The sequence below is a fragment of the Pteropus alecto genome, unplaced genomic scaffold, assembly GCF_000325575.1.
Source record: "Pteropus alecto unplaced genomic scaffold, ASM32557v1 scaffold119, whole genome shotgun sequence".
Lineage (NCBI taxonomy): Eukaryota > Metazoa > Chordata > Mammalia > Chiroptera > Pteropodidae > Pteropus > Pteropus alecto.
The window spans coordinates 1145052-1154253 of NW_006442487.1; the positions used below are offsets into that span (position 1 = coordinate 1145052).

The 9202-nt window shown below is 33.7% G+C and overlaps 1 pseudogene; it reads left to right on the forward strand.

Moving 5' to 3' along the window:
- The window catches only part of LOC102896984, an 11495-nt pseudogene extending 2662 nt beyond the window's left edge, over positions 1-8833 (forward strand).
- Positions 8834-9202: the final 369 nt, after the last annotated feature.

Consider the following 9202-nt stretch of genomic DNA (forward strand, 5'->3'; position numbering starts at 1 on the left):
AAAATATTTATATGTTAATAATACAAAATATATTAAGATGTAGTTTTGTGACTTCAAAAAATAAAGGTCAGGAGAGATATAAAGGAATAAAATTTTTGTATGTTTGATCATTTTTCAGCTGTCATCAGAATAAGATAGGTTACCATAACTTTAGGCTATTTCATGTAATCTTCATGGTAATCACAAAGAAAATATCTATAGACTATACTAAAAATGAATTAAGAAAATAATAAAAACGTGCCACTACAAAAAATCAACTACATACAAAGTAGAACAGTAGGGATAAAATAGAAAATGGGGGGACATAAATGTATGAGACATATAGAAAACAAATAAAATGGTAATAATTCTGTCCTCAGTTATTAGGAATTATTTTAAATATAAATAAATTAAACTTCTCAATTAAAAAACACAGATTGGAAGAATGAATTAAAAAATAAAAACAAAAACAGGGTCCAACTGTATGTTATGTACACAATAATCACTTTAGATCCAAAGACACATATAGGTTAAAAACGAAAGAATGGACAAAGCTATGCCATGTAAATGATAATCAAAAGAGAAGAGGGGTGGCTAAACCAGTATCAGAAAAAAAATAGACTTTAATTGAAAAACTATTATAAGAGACACAGGATATCAAATAATGATAAAATAGTCAATTCAAAAAAAAGATATAACAATTATATATATATATATATATGTGTGTGTGTGTGTGTGTGTGTGTGTGTGCATCAACCATCACAGCTCCTAAATGTATGAAAGAAACATTGACAGAATTGAAGAAATATAAAGCTCTATAATAATACTAGAAGATTTAAATACTCAATATTGATGTTCAATATTTGATAGGAAAAAACAAATAGAATTTCAATAAGGAAAATGAATTTTAACAACACTATAGACCAACTAGACTTAGCAGACATATATAGGAAACTCCCCACAACAGTAGCAGAACACAGGAACACATTTTTCTCAAATGTACATAGAACAATATCTAGGACAGACAATATTTTAGTCTACAAAACATTTATTTATAAATTTAAAAAGATTGAAATTATACAAAGTATCTCTTCCAATTAAAATGGAATTAGAAATCAAAAGAAAGAAAAAATGAAAATGCACAAATATGTGGAAATTAAATAATAGTCTTAAACAACAAATAGGTCAAAGAATAAATCAAAAGGAAATTAGAAATTATCTTAAAACAAATGAAAATAAAAATTTGATATACAAAGACTTACGTGCCAAGAGGAAACTTTATAGTTGTAAATGCTTACATTTAAAAAAGATAAAAGATATCAAGTTAACAACCTAAATTTATACCTTTAGGTACTAGGGGGGGGGGAAATAAACCCAAAGCTATCAGAGGGAGGAAATAGTAAAAACTTGAGAAGAAATAAATAAAAAATAGAAAAACAATAAAGAAAACGAATAAGACCAAGAGCTGGTTTCTCAAATGGATCAACGAAATTGACAAACCTTAAGCAAGATTGACTAAAGAAAAAAAAAAAAGAGAAGACCAAATAACTAAAAACAAAAATGAAACAGGAGATATTACAACAAATTTTAGAGAAATTAAAAGAATAATAAAAGAGTATTATGGATATTTATAAGCCATCTAATTGGATATTCTAAATGAAGTGGAAAAATTCCTAGAAATATGCAATCTACCAAGACCTATTCATAAATACAAAACCTAAACAAATCTATAATTGGTAAGAATACCAATTCACCAGTGAATTCCACAAGCTGTTTAAAAAAGAATGAACACCAACCCTCCTCGATCTCTTTTAAAAAATTGAAGAGAAGGGAATACATGCAAATTCACCTATGAGTCTAGCATCGTCATAATATCAAAACCAGATAAGGGTAGTATAAGAAAGGAAAACTATTTATAGACCAGTATCCCTGTTGAATCTTCATGTAAAAATATACAATGAAATACTAGTAAACCAAATCAAGAGCATATTAAAAGGATTATACACTAAAACCAAGTAGGATATATATTTCTGGAATTCAGGATGATTCAACATATAAAAATCAATGAAATATACCATATTAACGTAATGAAGAAAAAATTATATTATCTCAATTGATGCAGAAAATAATTTGATAGTATTCAACACCCTTTCATGATTAAAATATGCAAAAACTAGGACAAGAATGAAACTATAACAATTTAACAAGGGCCATACATAGAAAGAGTGAAGCTAACATTACACTCAATACTGAAACATTGAAAGTTTTTTCTTTAATATCAGAAACAGAACAAGAATGTCTACTTATTTAACTTCTATTCGAAATTGCACTGAAAGTCCTAAACAGAGTAATTTGGTAAGAAAAAGAAATGAGACATCCAAATTGTAAAGGAAGCAGTAAAATTATTTCCGTTCATGGATAATATCATCTCATATGTAGAAAATCCTAAAGCTCACAATACTGTTAGAAATAATAAATACAGCAAAGTTGCAGGATAAAGTCAACAAGTAAAAATCATTTACATTTCTATACACTAAGAATGAACAGCCTATGGAAGAAATTAAGAAAACAATTCAATATACAGTAGTATAAAAAAGAAAAAGGTACTTAAGGATAAACTTAGTTAAGGAAGTAAAAGATTTCTACAGTGAAAGCTACAAACAATTTATAAAAGTAATTGAAATCACAAAAAATAAAAAGACGTCTATGTTCATGGATTGAAAGACAATTTGTTAAAATGTCAATACTAACCAAAGTCATTTACATATTCAATTCAATGTCTATAAAAATCTCAATAAATTTTTTTTTCCAGAAATAGAAATATCTATCCTAAAATTCATATAGATTCTCTAGGGATCCCAAATAGTCTAAATAACTTTAAAGAAGAAAAAAGTTGAATTTTGACATTTTCTGATTTCAAAACTTATTACAGAGATACAATAATGAAAACAGTATTGTACTATATAAAGATAGACCAATGGAATAGAACAGACAACCCAGAAATAAACCTTCACATATATGATCAAATAATTCTGGACAAAGTTTCTGAGATAGTCTTTTTAACAAATGGTGTTGGAATAACTATACGAAAGAATAAATTTCAAACTCTACCTTACGCCTTTTGCACAATTAAGATAAAATGAATTAAATAACTAAATATAATAGGTAAACTATAAAACTTTCTGAAGAAAACATAAGGGAGAGGCTTTATGCCATTACATATCACAATGATTTTATGGCTATGACAACAAAAGCAGAAGCAAAAAGGAAAAATAATAATAAATTAGACTTTGTCAAAATTAAAAAAAAAAAAAAACTTTTGTGCATCAAATGACACAACAACATAGTGAAAATGCAACACACAGAATGTGAGAAAATATTTCCAAATCATATATGTAATAAGAGGTATTATCAAGCATATATATAGGGTGAAAAAGATAGAGGCTTTGTTCATCCCTCTTGTGACCACATCAAAGTTGTGACAGAAACATGGAGCAAACAACAAGCAAAGTCACCTGGGATCTTAATGAACAGAAGCACTACAATTAGGGAGAGAAAGAATAAATCACTCTGCAATGGTAGAACATAGGAGGGGGCAAAGACGTAAGGCTGCCGGTCCCAAGAGATTGAGTGTGAGAGAGGCTACTACAGCAACAGCTGGTAGTTACAGATGCTTCTTAAAGAGGCCATGTTTGAGAGCAGACTTTCACGATGACGGACCTGCTTACTCTAAGCATCAGCACCGGGTCGACTGCATGGGGGGCACCAGGGACTTACAAGGGGCTGGAGGCGAGGCCTTTTCCTGGGCAGAAGCGTTAGAGGTATCCATTGTTCCTCTGTTGATCCCACTGATACAGAAGATGGGGAAGCCAAGGACACTCAATCAGAATGGCAAGAAAAAAGAAGCTGAGACTATAATAATAATTTAAGGAGCCTATGAAACACTGTTAAATGTAAAAATATCCATGTCTTGTGGGTACCAGAATGAAAACAAAAAGGTGAAGAGCCATTTGAAGAAATAATGATGGAAAACTTCCCTAACTCGGTGAAGAAAATAGACATACAGCCCCAGGAAGATCAGAGAGTCTCAAAAGAGATAAACCAAAAGAGGCCCACACCAAGACATGACATAATTAAAATGCCCAAAGTTTAAATACAAAGAGAGAATCTTAAAAGGGGCAAGAGAAAAGCAGTTAGACCTACAAGGGAGCACCCAGAAGACTGACAGCTAATTTCTCAAAAGAAACTATGCAAGACAGAAAGACTTGGCACAAAATATTCAACATGATGAAAAGCCAGGTCCTACAACCAAGAACACTTTATCCAGTAAAACTATCATTTAGTCCAAGAACAAATAAAGTGCTTCTCAGGAAAAAATAAGCTAAAGGAATTTATTATCACCAAGCCAGTATTAAAGGAATTGTTGGAGGGACTTCTTTAAGAAGAAAAAAACACGTATCAAAAACATGAGTAAAGAATGGTAATAATTACATTCTATCAACAAGTACCTCAAATGGAAAAGAATTAAGCGCTCCCACCAAAAGATAGAATGACTGAATGGATAAGAAAACAAGACCCCTACATATGTTGCCTACAAGAGACTCATTTTAGATTAAAAGACACATACAGTCTAAAAGGAAGGGGATGGAAAAAGATATTTCTTTGATAGATCTAGAGGGTATTGCGATAAATGAAGTCAGATAGAGAAAGACAAATATACGTGTGGAATTTAAAGGACAAAATAAACAACAAAAATGGAAATAAACTTATAGATACAGATAATATTTTGATGGTTACTAGGTGGGAGGGCAGTTGGGGGGACAGTGAAAAAAGGCAAAGAGATTAAGAAGTACAAATGGATCAATACAAAGCAGACATGGAGATATAAAGTATAGCATAAGGAAAATAGTTAACAACGTAGTAAATATGTAAGGGGAAGAGGAGTACTAGATTTAGTGGAGTGATAACTTTGTGAGTTATATAGATATTTAATCACTATGCTGTACAAGTGAAACTAATATATTATTGTATGCCAAATGTAACTTAAAAAATCATTGAATGGTACAACGCAAATACGAGCAATTAATTGTCTATTATATTTCAATTAAGCTGGAAAAAAAGAGTATATAAAGAACAACTATAACTCAACACCAAAAAATAAATGAACAAACAACCCAATTTAAAGTACTAGAATAGACATTTATCTAAAGAAGATATATAAATAACCAATAAGTACATGAAAAGTTGCTCAACATTACTACTCATTAGAGGAATGCAAATCAAAACCACAATGGTTCCAATTTCTCCAAATTTTCTCCAACATTATTATTTTCCGCTTTTGTCATAGTTACCATTCCAGTTGATGTGAAGTGGTATCTTATTTAATGGGCACAAAGTTTTAGTTTTACATCATGGAAATAATTCTTGGGATGATTGTGATGATGGTTTCACAAAAATGTGAATGTACTTAATACCACTAAACTGTACACCTAAAACTGGTTAATATGGTAAATTTTATACAATATGTATTTTATCACATTTACAAATATCAAAGTGAATACTTCTAAATTTCCCCAGCATATACTTTTTGTTTTGTCCTTTTCTCATTTAACCTAGATGCTGAGAAAGATCAGAAAAACTATTATAGATGAAAAACTTGGACTGGGAGATTTTGCCTTATAAGGCAACCTTTCTGAATTTGGTATTTTCTTCAGAGGCTGTAATTTCCAAGCAAAATTAATTTCACATTCTCTCTTTGGCATAGGATAGTGGGATGAAAAGGGACAAAAATATAATTAACAAGAAACATAAGCCTTAAGGTCAATGGTAGTTTTATTTTCTGGTTCTGCTACAGACATTTGCTCTGGCCCTCATTTTCCTTATATATGAATAGAGATGATAACATGAGTGATGCACTTATACAGAAATAACATGAAGCGAAGTACCTCTACATATAAGCAAAAAATAAGTCAGTTTCTTTCTTCTTATCTGAAAAATAAATAGGGTTTGAACAGAAATGAATTTGGTTAAAAAAGAAGAGACTTATCTGAAAGCATGTAGAATAAACTGTGGAATTTCTTTGAGATGTTTTAAGGGTTTTTATTTATTTTTTAATGATTTTCACTGGAGAAATATAGAAAATACAAGTAATATTCTATTGATTTCTCAGTCATTTACATGTTTGTATGGGAAGGTAAATACTAAAGGAAATAATTGAATATGAAATGAAGTTTTGCATTAGTGTCATGTGAATCGATGAAGAAGAAATAAACCTTCTAAGGCTATAAATTTGTCAAATAAAAGATGAAAAATTAGATTTAAAAAATGATGTAAAAATAAAAGTACATGTCATCTCATTCTTTTATAAATAATTCTTTTTACAAAGAAATATCAGAATATTTGAAAAGGAGTAATTACTATAGTAAAGACTCATTAAATATATGAGGGCATTTTGTGGGGTGCGGGGTGTGGAGTGTAATAGTGATAGAAAAAATACTTCGTGTGAACAGATTTGAAAGCATACCAGACTGTTCAGAAACTAATATTGTATGTGCATAATTTTTTTTTTTAAATCTAACATTCTGTTAATTTTCTAATTATGGGTACATTTGCTTAAAACAAATTCTACAAAAGTCGACAATCTCAGCTCTCAGTTTTGGTGGGAAATAAAAAAGGAAAAATTATTGAATATAATAAGTTACTAAATTTGAGGACCTAATCTAGCTTGGACAGAGTGAAGTTAGTTCAAAACATCTGGGCTGTTAGTTTGGCCCCAATACTGCTTGCATTTTTATTTCAGTCTCTTGTCACAGAAAGTGTAGGATTTATATTCTGATATATGTGGAACTTGGGTGAAGGATAATGTTAGTAAATTAAGGAACAAATGGAAATCTACTTTCTTCAGCAAATATTTTTCAAATGGCTCATACTGGTGTGGACATTGTTGTGCCTTTATCATAAAACAACAGAAAAAACTACTTTAGAAATTGCGCTTTAGTTTTTCTTTTTCTTTTCCAATTATCTCTTTGTTAAGCACTGCACTATCAGAGAAAGGTTTTTGTTTCTTTGCTTGTTTGTTTTTCCCCACTGAGCCAAATATTCCTGTAGGTCATTTAAATAACCTGTTCACAGGAGCAAAAAAAAAAAATTACAATTTTTTTTTTTGTACTAAAAACAAACCTTGAAGTAAGCTCAAAGAGTTCTAACTTTAGAATTTAAAGCATCTTGGAAAATGTGAGAGTTCTGGGTGCAAGGACTCCTGTGTGGCCATCATCAAAATGTCATGGCACCCTAGTACTGGAGCTCTGAGTTCTCCAGGTTTTTGGAAAACCAGCAAGCAAGGAGAACTGGCACAACTCTGTGCCCATTACACACAGCGTCCACGACAATCAGTTTTGCACTGTGAGCTCTCACTTTATGGCAGTTGTGACTAAGTACGCTGGTGAGGTTATCCTCTTTGTCATCCTCCTGCATCAGATGAAAAAATTGGACCCTCATTACCGGAAGGTCTGCGAGTACTGAGGGAACATCATACACATCAAATGAAACCTTTTGACTATTTCGATATTGCTTCCTGTTCTGAAGATGCCATGATTAATATCTGGGACATCCCCAAGCAGTTGCTATAAAGGAACTTCACAGCCTGCAGGAATGAGCTGGTGGTCCACTCCCGCAGAGTGGGCCTGTTTGAGTGGCACCCCACGGCTGCCAAAGTAATCTTCAGTTCCTGCTACAATTATGTAAGGTGATAGTCTGGAACCTAGATACAAAGGAGTCTATAATCATGAGCCCTGTGAAGACAATTGACTGCCACCAAGACGTGATCCTGTCCCTGTCTTTCAACACCAATGGCAGTCTGCTGGCCACCACTTGTAAAGACCACTAGATTCAGGTTCTCGACACCTCTGAGCAGGGACCATTCTCCAGGAAGCCAGTTACAAAGGGCACCAGGCCAACAAAGTGCTGTTTCCGAGGAACCTGAATAAGCTGTTGTCCACATCCTGATGGAACGACTGGCAGATAGCCCTGTAACCAGGACAACTTCTCTATGCCTCTCACTGAGGAGGACTTGGATGGCTCCTCAGGCATGTTTACCTTATATGACACAGACACCAACATGCTCTGTGTGGTGGGAAAGGGAAATAGGAACATCCACTATTATGAGGTGAGGGCCGACAAATATCACCTGAACTACCTGATCAAATACCGCTCCTAACACCCACCAAAGGGGGTCGGTGTCATCCCAGAGAGGTCTCGACGTGTCCTGTGAGATCTTCCACTTCTACAAGCTGATTACAACCAAAAACCTCATCAAACCCCTATCCATGATTATACCCTGGTGGTCGGAATCCTAGCAAGAGGACATCTACCTACCTATGGCAAGGGTCAAGACCTCTCTGACCACCTGGGAGTGGCTCAGTGAGATGAATAAAGGACCAATCCTGATACCCGTAGGTCCAGCTCCGAGCTTCTGAGTCCCCAGCCTCTAACCCCCAAACAGACTCCTCTCCAAGTGCATGATCCCTGCCTCATCCCAGCTCTTCAATCAGACAGAAAAGCTGGTTGCAGAAGATGACCAGAGTCATTATCTCTGCTGGAAGAAAAGGTGCCAAGGTAGGGGGAGGAACACAGGCTGGAGGAGAAGAAAATCTGGCTCACAAAAGGTTGTGACATCTTCGAATGCCCCCCACCAAAGACAGAGAATGAGCTACTACAGACGTTCTATCGGCAACAGCAATAGATCCGAAAACTGGAAGTTGGAACTGGAGATCAAATTCTTGAGGATGAGATCAGAATGGTTCTAAGCAGAGGTCTTTGCTGTTCTTGCCCTCAGGGACACTATTCAGCTCCATAGGGAGGTCCAGAACCAATTTAAGTATATATAAATATATATACTAAACTCAGTTGCTGAAAGATTCCAGTGAACATGGTGCCATTTTCCTATTTGCCTTCTTGAAACAACAGTGTCTGAATTGACTCTTTTTAGATGATAATTTGCCTTCTGTTTAATTCTGTTTATAAAGGTCCATGATGAGCTATAACTTTCCGAGGGAAAGAACATTGTTGAAAGTTAGAACTGGAAGGGAGGTGAATATGCCTGTGAATTTCAAACTATGGTCCATAGAATGTGAGAAATGCTAAGCAGAAGGGCTGTGCACCCCTCCTCCAACCTCCCCTTCCTTTCTAACCAGACAGTTCCCTCTCTTTTTGTTTTATATATTGG